This window comes from Schistocerca serialis, chromosome 4 (genome assembly GCF_023864345.2).
Source record: "Schistocerca serialis cubense isolate TAMUIC-IGC-003099 chromosome 4, iqSchSeri2.2, whole genome shotgun sequence".
In the NCBI taxonomy this organism is placed as follows: Eukaryota; Metazoa; Arthropoda; class Insecta; order Orthoptera; family Acrididae; genus Schistocerca; species Schistocerca serialis.
Window position 1 is genome coordinate 459,502,226 of NC_064641.1, and position 15,228 is coordinate 459,517,453.

A 15,228-nucleotide genomic window follows, 5' to 3' on the forward strand; every position below is an offset into this window, starting at 1 on the left:
GCCCCTAACATTTCCCATAAAACTAGCTTCCTTCTGTATAGCCATAAAGCTATCTGTGTTCGATACTATTCCAGAGTCTTCTGTCGTTAATCTCGTATACTGAAAATGTTTTGATTGTGAAAAATTTTGAAATGATTCCAGCCTATTTTCCCTACTTATTAAATTGTTTTCAACTTCATTATTCACCATACTGTTCTCCTGTGTTGGCGAGTTCGCCATGTCAACAATTTCGTCATTCTGACTATCCATCATTTTCGCCTTTTTCATCGATCGCGTAATCATTTACAAAACATACAAAACTCGTCACTATATGAAAATTACACACAATGACACTTTATCACCAACAATATCATTGACACGAAATGCTTCCCTCAAACACGATTAACGAACAATTGAAATCTTCATAATTGCACAAAATTGTCAAACCCGTATACAAGGCAACAAAAATTAAATTCTGCAAAAAATACCATTAGAAGAATGACAATTACCAAATCTACACATGCAATATAGACTACAATTACTAAACTACAAATTACTTCAACAATACTACTGTCTGCTATTTTTACTATCAGAAGAATTCCAAGGGACGGTCCGAAGCAGCGGTCGCCACGTGCATGGGGGCTTCAGTATATAATGAATGCAAATAATTTTAATTTTTAGTAGCTGACTGTCCGGTTACGCAGTCTCATAAACGGTTGGCCCTGATTAGTATTTGTACGCAATCTGACTGCATAGAATAACAACAAAGAATGAAACGAAATTTCCGTTAGCACAATTAATTAATTAAGTCTCCCCAGCAACTATGAAAGCTACGAAACAACAAGGCACAAGTGTCGCTGTTCTGTACGTGGAAGTGTGATTCAACGTACACATCCGGCACGGTTCTTCCTCAATACGACAAGATATTTTAAATACCATTTATACTGAAGTAATTACAAAAAATAAACAGAAATACTATAATTGCACATAGAAACCAGAAATACAGTCTAATACAAGAACACGAGCCAGATGCTTTCTTGACCTAACCTGTGACCAAGACGCATTATTGTTTAAGACATTGAAATAATGAAAAAAAAGGAATTTTTTACCTTCATATATATTGACGAAAAGCACACACTGATCATTACAGCATCCCCAATCCAACAACATCTGGTGTCTAGCCCATCAAAACAATACTACAACATCTGAACAAGCACTCTCCATGGGAACTTCTCAACAACGACTCACCACTGCTACATCTCAATAAGCACTGCCCACTGCTACTTCTCAATAAGCACTGCCAGTGGAGGCGGCGAAATAATACTCTTTGGCGCAATCTCTGCCGCTGTGGCTCAGTGTAGCCACCTTTCAAGGCGCGAAGTGAATTTTTATCTGCTTTTTTAATGGGTATGTTTTTAGTTTATTTTTGGAGGATTTGGGGGCTACAATATTCAGTCTCGCTACGACAAGCCAATGTTCTCTAATCCCTGTATCCGTTTTGATTCTTGTTTTTACTCAGGATTTTTTGTTGCTAAGAGGTCAGGTGTCATTCCACAACCGTTTATTATTGGCGTGGGCTCATGAACTAACTGCTCTAAATAATTTTCAGAGAATGCTTTCAGCACGATTTCGAATGATGCTTTATGCGTACCTACGGGTTTAAACACGTATTTTCGCCAACATATCGAGGGTAATTTAAAGTCTCCATAAACTATTGTTGTATGAGTCGGGTACATGCTTGAAATTAAACCCAAGTTTTTTCTAAACCTTTCAGCAATTGCATCATTTGAGTTGGGCGGTCGGTAAAAGGTCCGAATTATTATTTTATTCTGGTTGCCAGAAATGCCCCTGCCCATACTAATTCACAAAAACTATCTGCTTCATTTTCGCTAAAAGATAAACTACTTGTAATAACAACAAACACGCCACCTCTAACAGCGTTTAGCCTATCGTTCAGGAACACCGTTAGGTTCGCCGCAAAAATTTCGGCTGAACTTATCTCCGGCTTCATCAGCTTTAAATGCCTATAACGATTTGAAAGTCAGTGCTTTCTGTTAACACTTGGAGCTGTGATACTTTCCCAACACATCTACGACAATTTACATCTGTTATACCGGTGATTCCTGTATCTAAGTTCTTCCTATGTTCGACCTGTACCAGTTGAGAATGTAACCCTTTTTCTGTTTCCCCTAGACCGTCTAACCTAAAAAACCGCCTACTCCACGTCACACAGCCCCTGCTACACGCGTAGCTACCTCCTGCGTGTAGAACACTCTTAATCTCTTCCGAGGAACCCGAAACCCTATCACCTTATGGCGCAAGTCGAGGAATCTGCAGTCTGCACTGTCGCAGAACCGTCTGATCCTCTGATTCAGACCCTCGACTCAGCTCTGTACCAAAGGTCCATAATCGGTCCTGTCGATTAAGCTGCAAATAGTGAGCTCTGCTTTCATCTCGCAAGCAAGACTGGCAACCTTTACTATTTCCGTTATCCGCTTGAAACCAGAGAAAATCCCTTCTGATCCAAAGTGACACACATCACTGGCACAGACGTGAGCCACCACCTGCAGTTGGCTGCATCCTGTGGTCTTCATGGCATCCAGAAGGATCCTTTTCACGTCTGGAATGACTCCACCCGGTACGCACACGGAGTGTACATTACCTTTCTTCCCCTTCTTGGCAGCCATGACTCTAAGGGGCCTCATATCGCGCCTAACATTGGAACTCCAAACTATCAATAATTCCGCCCTCTGCGATTACGCGGATCTTGCAGACTGAGAGGTTCCCTGAACAGGGCAAGCGACTGCATCTGGGTGAGGGACAGTGTCAGCCACAGACGCCACATGGGACCTGTTTGTCAGGCTAACCGGGGCGGCATTACGTGCGGTCCCCTGGGAAGTTTTTCACCGCCTGCCACGCGTCCAGGCGATGTCCCAGTCGACCACGGGTGAGTGATAAACGTCAGTGCGAGCAGTAACTGGGGAGGTCACCCGTGCGAGCAGATCGACCGGCCAACAGCGATGCCAGGGAGTTTCGGTGTTGCCGTTTGTTTGTTTTTGTAATTGTATCTTACTTTATTGCTCAAGTCAGTACTAACCCAGTAATTTTGATGCATAACATCATGGTTCTGGCAATTTGTACATGTTTGTAACCTCATGGTGTTTTATTATAATGATACACTACAGTAGTACTGCTATTTTATTAGTTATTTGTTAGCCAGCATTTAATGTCACAGTAACGACACTTATTTCCCATATGAACGTCAAACTGTTCATACAATGACTCAAATGTTTTTGTATGACAGTTTGTCTATTATCTTTAATATTCATGATATATTCTTTGTATAAAAATACAACTTTCGTTCTTTACCACGAGTATATGTTTCGAAAATTAAGAAATCTGTACTTCCAACCAGTCATACAGTGACTCAAATGTGGTACACTTTCCTTTTATTACATTTTCGTTACCATTTCCATGTGGTTCCATGTATGTCAATGTATTTGTATGATTCTTCTTGTTCAATGTGATAAAAATTGTAGGAGGTTATTTTTATAATTGACTGAATGATCTGGTATTGTAAAAAGTGCATGTGAACATTGTTAATAAAAAGTTAATTTGATATGGAGCATATGTGTATTTTGAATAAAAGCAGTCCACATTTGTGTGAATTGACCAAGGAACTGACTTCATTCTTAAACATTGTACAGTCAATTAGTATCTGTGTGCAGTATTGTGTTAGCTAATGTTACCTTTTATTACATATATTCTAAATAAATGCACCCTTATGTCATTGAGTGCGAGGAGAATGTTGTTACCTTGTTACCGGCTTAACCCTTTCCACTTACAATGCATAGCGTGACCTTATCACTCCATGATAATGCAAAACAAAAATAAGAATATTATCTATAGCCCTACAAAAATGACTACGATGAACTTGTGCAACACTAATCTCAGCACAACTTCATCAGCATCCATTTGGAAAATGACGAGGAGGTGATGTTAAGAAGTAGTTTATACTACAACTGTCTCACAACCAATTTTTTAACTTAATATGCACATCTAGGTATTCAGTATAGTGAATTCTTTAACGCTGCATGAAAAATGAAGACAGCATTCACAACTGACAATGACTACACTTCTGATGAATTCTTCTTCTCGTTTCGTTGTATTATGGTTAAGGAGACCTGTTATTTTCTGCAATCATGGGGCCCTTCTTTAGCTGCCTTGTGACAGGGAAGTCATAAACTTGTGTCATAAATCTGTTTCGCGCTGACAGCCATCTCCATACAGATATACGACAGGGAAATAGCAGCCGCCTGCGTTCACACAGCAGAAGTGTAGGGGAGGTCCAGCTGTATCCGATAGAAACTACATTGTGTGAGACACTACATGGAATTTCTTTTGCGTAGATTAGATCTGAAGGCCAGTTGAAGAAATCGAGCTTGAGACCATGAGACCAGTTGGTGGACACTGCTATGCCATGCAGGATCGCATAAATGTAAGAGGCTCTGTGATTTCCTGCACAAGGCTATGTGCAATGCTTTTGATGTCCGGGGTTGGAAACTTGTCGTATAGTGAGAGAAATTGTCTGGATTCCTTCCTATTATTAATTAATCATGACGAAATCCATGGGAGAGGGATTGTTACACTTGTTTATAAAATTATTATTAGTTGGAACTCGTAAAGTCTACTGCAGTAGGTAGGAAAGATTCTGATGCTGGCAGAACCACCCATGTTTCGAAGACTAAAGTCAGAAAGCACTTGCTGCTGAGACACTAGAGATACATTTGCTGCAGCGGTGCTGTCAAGACTCTCTTCATTTTGGGCAACCACAGAGGGACAGAGGTATCTCCAACTCAGAATAAATTACTGAGGTCGAGCTGGTCTCAGAATTTCCAGTCATAACTACGGCAGTCATCCATATTCACATCGTTTACGAATGACAAGCATGTTCCATCAATGTCGCCACAAGGGCAAGGGGGACGCAAAACTAGCTAATTGGCATCATGATTTAATTTCACAGATTTAAGATCTGAAGCCAGCTATTTACACCGATCGTGCACTTCTGTGAATCACCAACCATGTGCGCAGTCATTGGACTTACTGGTGCCTGATGAACCCAGCACCAACTACAAAAGAACACTTACTGGTAGCAATGCAAGATACGTGGGTCAATATCCCCCATGATTTCAATATGTTGTAATGTCCATGCCTCGACAGGTTACTGCAGTTCTCAGCTCTTGCAGAGGAACGAATTTCTGTTAAAATCACATCTGGTGCCTTTCCGTGACTTTTGGCCACTTTAGCGCTATCTTCATCTCCGGAAATGATCTGTATTTGTAAAAAATGTCAAGTTTTGCCCTAGTTTGAGCTGTTGGGTTTATTCTAATACCGGCACAAAATGAACTCTAAATCTTCGAATTATAACATTTCCGCCCTTCAGAACCCCCTAAAACGAGTATTAGACTCCTCGAGAGCCAGTAGAGAAGCGGTGCAGTGATCGACAGTAAACAGTGATCAGGTGTAGTTCATTGTTACAACTTTAAACATTCTTTAACTTCTTCTACCAATATGCAGATGTTGTTTAACAGTTTAAGATCTGCAAAAAAAATGGTTCAAATGCCTCTGAGAACTATGGGACTTAACATGTCTGAGGTCATCAGTTCCCTAGAACTTAGAACTACCTAAACCTAACTAACCTAAGGACATCACACACGTCCATGCCCGCGGCAGGATTCGAACCTGCGAGCCTAGCGGTCGCGCGGTTCCAGACTGAAGCACCTAGAACCGCCCGGCCACACTGGCCGGCTTAAGATCTGCAAAATACTGACAGGGTGAGAGCACATGAAATAAATACAGTAACAAATACTAACTACACTAAATGAACCTGAACCAATAATAATATCTAGCATTATTTATGGAGCTCCAAAACTGTGTTTGTAGAAAGAGCTCCAACATTATTTAACGTTGTTGTTTATTTTTTCCATGGCGGCTCGCCTTTGGGAGCTACCAACAGTTGAAACGGGCACACAAGGAGAGTTCTGTACTCTCAAACAGCAATAAAGAACGGGGGTTCATGGGAGGTTTAGCCACACAAATTATAAAAAACACAATTCGACCTACACAAACAAAATAATTTTGTACTCTGAAGTATCATGACCATGTTACAGAAAAAATAGCGCCTGCTTTCATTAAGCAGTACAAGGTACCATTTCAGACAGCAGACAAACTGAGATCTGAGATTAGGCATAAGACAGAGAGGGAGAAAGAAAGAATAGAAAGTATGACGCATATATTATATATAGTTTACAATGGGGTACATGTGCTCGTTTTTATAAAGGCCAAACTGATTGTAATTTTTGCACTAGATCTAAGGAACATATTTGTCAGAACAAAAAGACTGCTGTTGGCCTTCATTCACAAAGTACAAAACATGTAATGGATGGTACTGGAAATACTATGAAAATTATACATGAATTGTATGACATAGAAAATACTAGAGACATAGGAAATATTTAAATGGAAGACAAAGGAGCCACAAGAATTAATGAATGAGTAGCCCAAATTTCAGTGCCATAGTTTTTCGTTTTATTAAAAAATAAGCTGTGATCCAGTAGTTTCCACGTTCGGAGAGAGGATGGATATGCTGTGTTCTTTATGTCGTTGAACTGCATTCTCCATTTTACTTCTCCAGTTTTCCAAGTTTTTTTAGGGCAGTGTGATTGTTCACACTTTTATGAATTAGGCTTCTCATCAGCATAGAGCGTTAGATATACACGGTCGATTGTAGCGATATACATTGACGGAAAAAATCTCAAAGCAAAAGAATAACACACGGTCGCTTATAGCGATATACGTACATTGACGGAAAAAATCACAACAAAAATTAATTAATATACAGTAATGAAATTTCGGGAATAAGCGATTGCAGATGTGAAATTCTGGTACATTAATTACCGGTGTAACTACCACCGACGTCACTTCGAGGAACCGAACTGCATGCGTCCGTGGGCCACAGTTTATAGCTGCTGGACCTCCGTTAGCCATGAAGGATGTCGACACTCTGTAGAGCGTGTTGGGTTACAACAGCGGTACGTAGGCGAGTGTTAACCTGTTGGAGAACAACTCTTGGAATGCTGTTCATGAAATGCAGAGCAACAAGTCGAATCACCAGACTGACGAACATGTTGCAGTTAGGGTGCGTGGGATAACCGCGAGAAAGCTGCTCCTGTCATACGAAATCACACCCCAAGACCATACCCCAGGTGTAAGGTTCGTTGTGTCAAGCACGCAGAAAGGTTGGTTACAGGTCTACATTTGACCCCCTTCTAACCAACACACTGCTGTCACTGGCACCGAGGCAGAACAGTTTCCACCAAAAGACACAACAGACCTCCACCCTGCTCTCCACTGAAGTCGCAAATGGCGGTGGTTTGCGACCAGTGGAAGGCACGCTACAGTGCGTCTTGCTCAGAGTTGTCACTGAAATAACCGATTTGTAACAGTTCATTGTTGGGTGCCGACTACTGCTCATAGTGCTGCTGCAGATGCAGCACGATGCACCAGAGCAATACGCCGAGCACGATGGTCTTTCCTCTGGGTAGTGTCACGTGACTGTCCGCAGCCCGGTCTTCTTGCGGCCGTACATTCTCGTGACCACCTGCCAGAAATGATGTACAGTGGCTACGTTCTTGCCAAGTCTTTCTGCAGTATCGCAGAGGGAACATCCAGCGTATTAAAGAAACTCTTGTGCGACTGGGGCGACATGAGAACAGAAATCATCTTTCAGCTATACACTGAAGAACCAAACAAACTGGTACACCTGCCAAATATCGTTTATGGGCCCCGTGAGCACGCAGATGTACAGCAAGACGACGTGGCATGGACTTGACTAATGTCTGAAGTAGCGCTGCAGGGAACTGACACCATGAATCCTGCAGGACTGTCCATAATTCCGTAAGAACAAAAGGGGGTGAAGTTCTCATCTGAACATCACGTTGCAATGCATCCCAGATACGCTCAATAATGCTCACGTCTGGGAAGGCAGGTGGCCAGGGGAAATATTTGAACTCAGAAGAATGTTCCTGGAGCCACTCTGTAGCAATTCTGGGCGTGTGGAGTGTCGCACTGTCCTGCTGGAATTGCCCAAGTCTGTCAGAAAGCACAATGGACACGAAAGGATGCAGGTGATTAGACAGGATGCTTACGTACGTGTCACCTTTCAGAGTCACATCTGGACGTATCAGGGGTCCCGTATCACTCCAGCTACACACACCCCACGCAATTACATAGCCTTCACAAGCTTGAACAGTTCCCTTCTGACATGCAGGGTCAATTGATTCATGAGGTTGTCTCCATATCCGTACACGTCGGTCCGCGCGAAACAATTTGAAATGCCGGCCGCTGTGGCCGAGCGACCGCTACGGTCGCAGGTTCGAATCCTGCCTCGGGCATGGATATGTGTGATGTCCTTAGATTAGTTAGTTTTCCGTAGTTCTAAGTTCTAGGGGACTGATGACTTCAGATGTTAAGTCCCGTAGTGCTCAGAGCCATTTGAACCATTTGAACAATTTGAAACGAGACTCGTCCAACCAGGCAACCAGGCAACATGATTCCACTCATCAACAGTCCATTGTCGGTGTTGACGGGCCCAGATGAGGCGTAAAGCTTTGTGTCGTGCAGTCATGAAGGGTAAACATGTGGGCCTTCGGCTTCGAAGGCCCATATCGATGATGTTTCGTTGAATCGTTAGCACGCTGACACTTGTTGATGGCCCAGCATTGAAATCTGCAGCAATTTGCCGAAGGGTTGCAGTTCTGTTACGTTGAACGATCCTCTTCAGTCGTCGTTGGTCCCGTTCTTGTAGAATCGTTTTCCGGCCTCAGCAATGTCCGTGATTTGATATTTTGCCGGATTCCTGATATTCGTGGAACACTCGAGAAATGGTCGTACGGGAAAATCCCCACTCCTTCGCTACCTCGGAGATGCTGTGTCCCATCGCTCGTGCGCCGACTATAACACCACGTTCAAACTCACTTAAATCTTGATAACCTGCCATTGTAGCAGCAGTAACCGATCTAACAACTGGGCCTGACACTTATTGTCTTATATAGGAATTCCCGACCGCAGCGCCGTTTTCTGCCTGTTTACATACCTCTGTATTTGAATACCCATGTCTATACCATTTTCTTTGACGCTTCAGTGTAGAAAAGTTTCTTTTATGTCGCACAACTCCTTCTTGGCGTCGCGACTGAATTTCTGTTAGCGTATGCTGTGAAGAGGGCTTAAAGCACTGGAATGGGAACAGATCGTTTGATGTACACCGGTCAGAATCTATCCTAGTGTAGAAATTTTCTCTTCGTGCGTGACGTCGAGGATCCTGCCTTTGCGGTAGGATCTGAAGAGCAATACGTGTGACAAGGGTACTCAGCCATTAGCGGTGTGCTGTACAAGGTGGACAAGGTACGGTGGACACGCGCGGTGCGCCTGTCATTTATGGGTGTGCGCCGGACAGTGTGGCTGAGGCTGTGTGCATCTGGCGGCGTGGCGCGTGCCGGCCAGGGCGGGCGGGCTGCCCGCGGCAGCATTCTTTGCGCCCGCTCCGCACTTTACGTAACGCCCGCATCACCTTTCACCCCAAGGTCGCGGAAACACACACGCTCGCTGGCTCGGAAACACCCACGGCTAGCGTCGCTGCCGCCGCCGACGCCACTTCGAGGAACCGAACTGCGTGCGTCCGTGGGCCACCGCTTATAGCTGCCGAGATGCCCGTCAGCCGTGAAGGATGTTATGCAGTATCTCCAGGAAGCATCATTACGGAAAAAAGTGCTTGTCTTAATATTTTGATGGATTTTAAACAGTATACGAAGCTTGTCTGGGCAGCAGCCAACACTGACCTCGGGTATTCTCATACCGCAGCTGTTGACACTGCAGGATGAACATGACGAATGGATCTACATCTACACTTACGAATCACTGTGTATTGCATAGCCGAAGGTATTTAGCTTATACTATATGTTATGGATTCTTCTACTTCCAGCTGTATATCTGGTGCAGGGAGAGTGCTACCGTAACACTTGTATGCGCAGTGTAATTCCTCTAGTCTTTCCTTCGCGGTTTCTGAGGTGGCGAGAAGCTGCGAGTCGAAGAATATCTTCAGATCCTTAGCTTAATATTGGCTAATGAAATTTTGTAAATAAAATTTCGCAGGGTAACTAGCGTCAGTCATCAAGTGAAGCGCGGTGGGCTTCCGCGACTCGCGCAAACCTGAGACCATTCTTCCCACCCTTCATACGTTAACACTTCCAGTAACCCTTGTTACTCCTGTTTGGTATAGGTCCCAAATACGTGAGTAACATTCTGCTCTAGTGCAGCAGTGAAGCTTAAGAGGTAAGTGTTATGTACGTACATGTGAAATAATGAGGATCAACTTACAGAATCGAAGCTAGTTGCAACGCTCAACATACAGGCGACACAAACGGAATACTAATATTGTTATTGTACAATGAAGTGCCAAAGAAACTGGTACAGGCATCCTTATTACAATACAGAGATATGTAAACAGGCAGAAGACGGCGCTTCAGTCGGCAACGCTTACGTGAGACAACAAATGTCTCACGCAGTTGTTATATCGGTTACTTCTGCAACATTGGCAGGCTATCGAGATTTAAGTGAGTTCGAACGGCATGTTATAGTCGGCACAAAGTATCTCCGAGTTAGCGATGAAGTGGGAATTTTCCCGTACGACCATTTCACAAATGTACTGTACATATCAGAAATCTGTTAAACATCAAATCTCCGACATCGCTGCGACCGGAAGAAGATCTTGCAAGAACGGGACCAACGACGACTGAAGAGAGTCGTTCAACGAGACAGAAGTGCAGCTCTTCCGTAAATTGCTGCAGATTTCAATTCTGAGTCATCAACAAGTGTAATTGTGCGAAACATTGAACGAAAGATGATCGATATGGGCTTTAAGAGCCGAAGGCCAACTCGTGTACCCTTGATGACTGCACGACATAAAGCTTTACGCCTCGCCTGGGCACGTCAGCACCGACATTGGACTGTTGATGACAGGAAACACGTTGCCTGGTCGGATGAGTCTCGTTTCAGATTGTATCGAGCGGATGGACGCATACAACTATGAAGAGAACCTCATAATTCCATGGATCCTGCACGTCAGCAGCTTCAGCTGGTTGAAGCTGGTGGATGCTCTGTAATGGTGTGAAGCGTGTGCTGTTTGAGCGATACGTCTCGATACGATTCTGACAGGTGACACGTACGTAAGCATCCTGTCTGATCACTCATTCATGTCCATCGTGAATTCCAGCAGGATAATGTGACACCCCACACGTCCAGAATTGTTACAGAGTGGCTCCAGGAACATTCTTCTGAGTTTAAACACTTCCACTGGCCACCAGACTCCCCAGAAATGAACATTATAGAACGTATCTGGAATGCCTTGCAACGTGTTGTTCGGAAGAGGTCTCTACCCCGTCGAACTCTTACGGATTTATGGACAGCCCTGCTTCCCACTGTCTAAGTGCAATTCGGGGATGGCGATTGCATCTTTTAACACGATTGAGCACCTATTCATAACACACGGCCTGTGGCGGAGTGGTTACACGACAATAACATCCCTGTAATGGACTACCATGCGCAGAGTCCTGACCTGGATCCTATTGAACACCTCTGGGATGTTTCGGAACACCGACTTCGTGCCACGACTCACCGACCGACATCGACAACTCTCCTCAGCGGAGCACTCCGTGAAGAATGGGCTGCCATTCCCCAAGAAACCTTCCAGCACCTGATTTAACGTATGCCTGCGAGAGTGGAAGCTGCCATCAAGGCTAAGGGTGGACCAACACCACATTGAATGCCAGCATGACCGATGGAGGGCGCCACTAACTTGTAAGTAATTTTCTGCAAAGTGTCCGGATATTTTTGATAACATAGCGTATCATTTAAGGAGCTACTTGAATTAGAAGTAGTGACTACAAGGTCTCCAAAGGCGACAACTGGCAGGATGGTGGTAGGTTGATATTACCCCCTCCATATAGAATAAAAGTGACGCCGTTGGCTAAGTATAACATGGCTTTCGGTCGGTCCCAGTTGACCTATCTGGAGCGAGAACGGCGGAATTAGACCGCCACGGTCTGCCTTTATGAAGGCTTAAACTCTGTTAGCAGCACTTCCAGTGAGGTGTCTGAATGTCTATGGAGGAATGGCAGCCCAATCTTCTTCAAGATCCGAGACTGGTTTAATTCATCTCAAAGATATTCCATTGGCTTCAGGTCGACACTTTGCGCAGGCTAGTCCGTTATATGAAAGTTACTTTGTACAAACTATTGCGTCACATAAGGTGCTTTATGACAGGACGCATTAACATGCGGATACAGTCATCATCTCCGACCACTGGGCACTGTACACTCGCTGTAAAATGTGTTGATATCCTTCCGAATTTAGGTTTCTCTTAAATGAAATAAGAGACCCACACCTCTACAAAAAAAAAAAAAAAAAAAAAAAAAAAACACTTCATGTTGAAACACCACCTCTTTCTTAGACCACTGTTGGCATTACAGTGATGGAAGGCCTTCGTCAAACACAAACCCTTCTATCCGATGCCACGAGGCATAGCATGATTCGTGACTCCAAATCACTCTTTACACAACCTCTAGCGTAACTTAACATTGGATATGGAAATGTAAGGCTAATTAAGTGCTGCTTTAGCATCGTTCTCCTTTCTTTTTCATTTCCTATGGACGGTGATTGTACTAGCAGGACTGCTGGTAGCACTTAGGAACTCAGGAGTGATTGCCTCTTGATATTCATACAAGCGGTTCTCTTTTTTCCAAAAGTCTCTTTAATTTTCCTGTAGGCAGTATCTATCTTACACCTAGTGAGATATGCCCACCCCCCATCCTTACATTTGTCCTCTACCCATCCCTGCCTAGCCATTTTGCACTTCCAGTCGATCCCATTTTTGAGACGTTTGTATTTTTTTGTCTATTTCATTTACTGCGTTTTTATATTTCCTCCTTTCATCAATTAAATTTATTATCTCTTCTGTTTCCCAAGGTTTTCTACTGGGCCTCTTCTTTTTACCTACTTGATCCACTGCTGCCTTGACTATTTCATCTCTCAAAGCTACCCATTCTTCTTCTATTGTACTCCGTTCCCTTGTTCTTGTCAATCGATCCCTAATGCTCTCTCTTAAACTCTCTACAACCTCTGCTCTTCCAGTTTATCCAGGAACCACCTCTATAAATTCTCAAACAGATCTAAGCAAATTATAATCCATATTGATAAGATAAATACCTTCTGCACAAAAACATATCTGCGGAAGACATTGTCTTGTCAACTATATCTAAAAACATCTTGTAACAGTTTGTTAATGTAAGTTATTCCCAATGTTTGCTATTCACCGAAGGTTTTGAGTGATATTTATCATGTGTGATGACCATGAGAAATCTGCAAGTACAAGTTCATCCAAAGTTCGCACTAATTACATATACAGATCGATTACTAACTAAAAATTGCCCGTTTTTTTATATATTGCTCTGTGCTAGACAAAGCACTTACCATAGGATGATGGAAACTGGCTCTGCCATCTCCAATAGTCAAGCACACGACTGCACAGTCAGGCCAGGAATGACTGTTTACATTGTAACACGAACAAAGCATACCAAATTTACAATATATACACTGCAAAAAAGTAGAACGTACATTTCAGACCTTCGCGAAGAGAAGCAACAACATTAGCATTGAGAGATAATCTATAATAAACAATTAAAAAACATTAGTTCGTACCCTGTCTACTCTATTCAGATATAAACACCATAAATAGGTTGTTTTCACTACTGGAACTTCCAAAGTATTTTATACAGTTACAATCTTCTAGTGTTGTAAGTAACATACTAATAGTAAAGAGGTGTTCCAGAAAGAGGTTTCTGAAGTATCAAAGGACACCTCTCACATCCTATTGACAACAAAGACGCCATATAGGATTACATACACCGTAAAACTGGAAAGGAAGTTATTGTTTATAATTGTATATATCACAACTAATCTTGTTTTTTCTATAAATTTTTTTTATTGTCTATAACCAAAAAGTAGTAAAAATTGAATTGTAAAATGAGAATAATAATTTTCCTTAACTACAATATAAACTAAATTGAAGTTTTCACTCAGGAAGAAAGGTTGTAATTTTTGACACTATGTGCAAACAAATTGCTGACTGTGGAATCTAGTGTAATATATGTGATAGTATTACAGATATTAATTGGAAAACATCTGCTCAAATGCATAAACATTCAAACTATTGAGGAGCACATTTACAAATTAAATACTTGCTTTCCTAAATGCAAATGTTCCCAGTTCATTTGGGATATAGTTTGGATTATTAATGTCATAGTTTCTTGAATTGATGACAAATGGTCCAGAACAACATTGCAAATTTAGTCTGCTCAAAATTCAGTGTCTCATTAGGATATAAACACTGTACGTCAGTAGTTATTTCTTTACTTCACTGCAATATTGTATAATTTATTCATGTACTTTGAATTATCTAAAAAACAACCCCATCTTAGGCGAATGCATTGGAAGTCAAGACTCTATAAGAGATGATGTGAAAATGCCATGCATTCCACTTAGCAGTCAACAGTGCCAAACAATCACAATCAGAACGTGGAAGTATCTTACTTATTCATATAACCTGTAAATTCCCTTTGAGATTATGGTATATTAACATGTTCCACATTCATATAGTTCAGAAATCAGTACTTATATAACACAAAGTACTTAAAATACATATAACACAATAAATTCACAATATATAATTCACTACAAAAACAATACCTACTTATTTACATTAAACCTATGCTTGTGAGCCTGTTCCTCATTAGGCTCAAAGGAAACTAAATGACACCTCAATTGTTTTGATACTACATGCTACAATACTAAATTATTAGATACATGTGCATAACTGATGTTTCTTGTAGATAATGAGAGAAATGATCAGAAAAGAAAACTGAATATCCTTGTGGTTACAGAAAACATAATAAAATCATAATCATAAATCCACCTAATATTTTGTTATATTTCATGATGATATATTTGATCATATTTTATTTTTCATATTTAAAGTAATAGACTACATTACGATCAATTATGAAGTGCAGAATGAGTGGATCAATAGCTTATTGTATAAAGTGCATGTCTGACCATCAGCTGCCACTTTATTCAAAA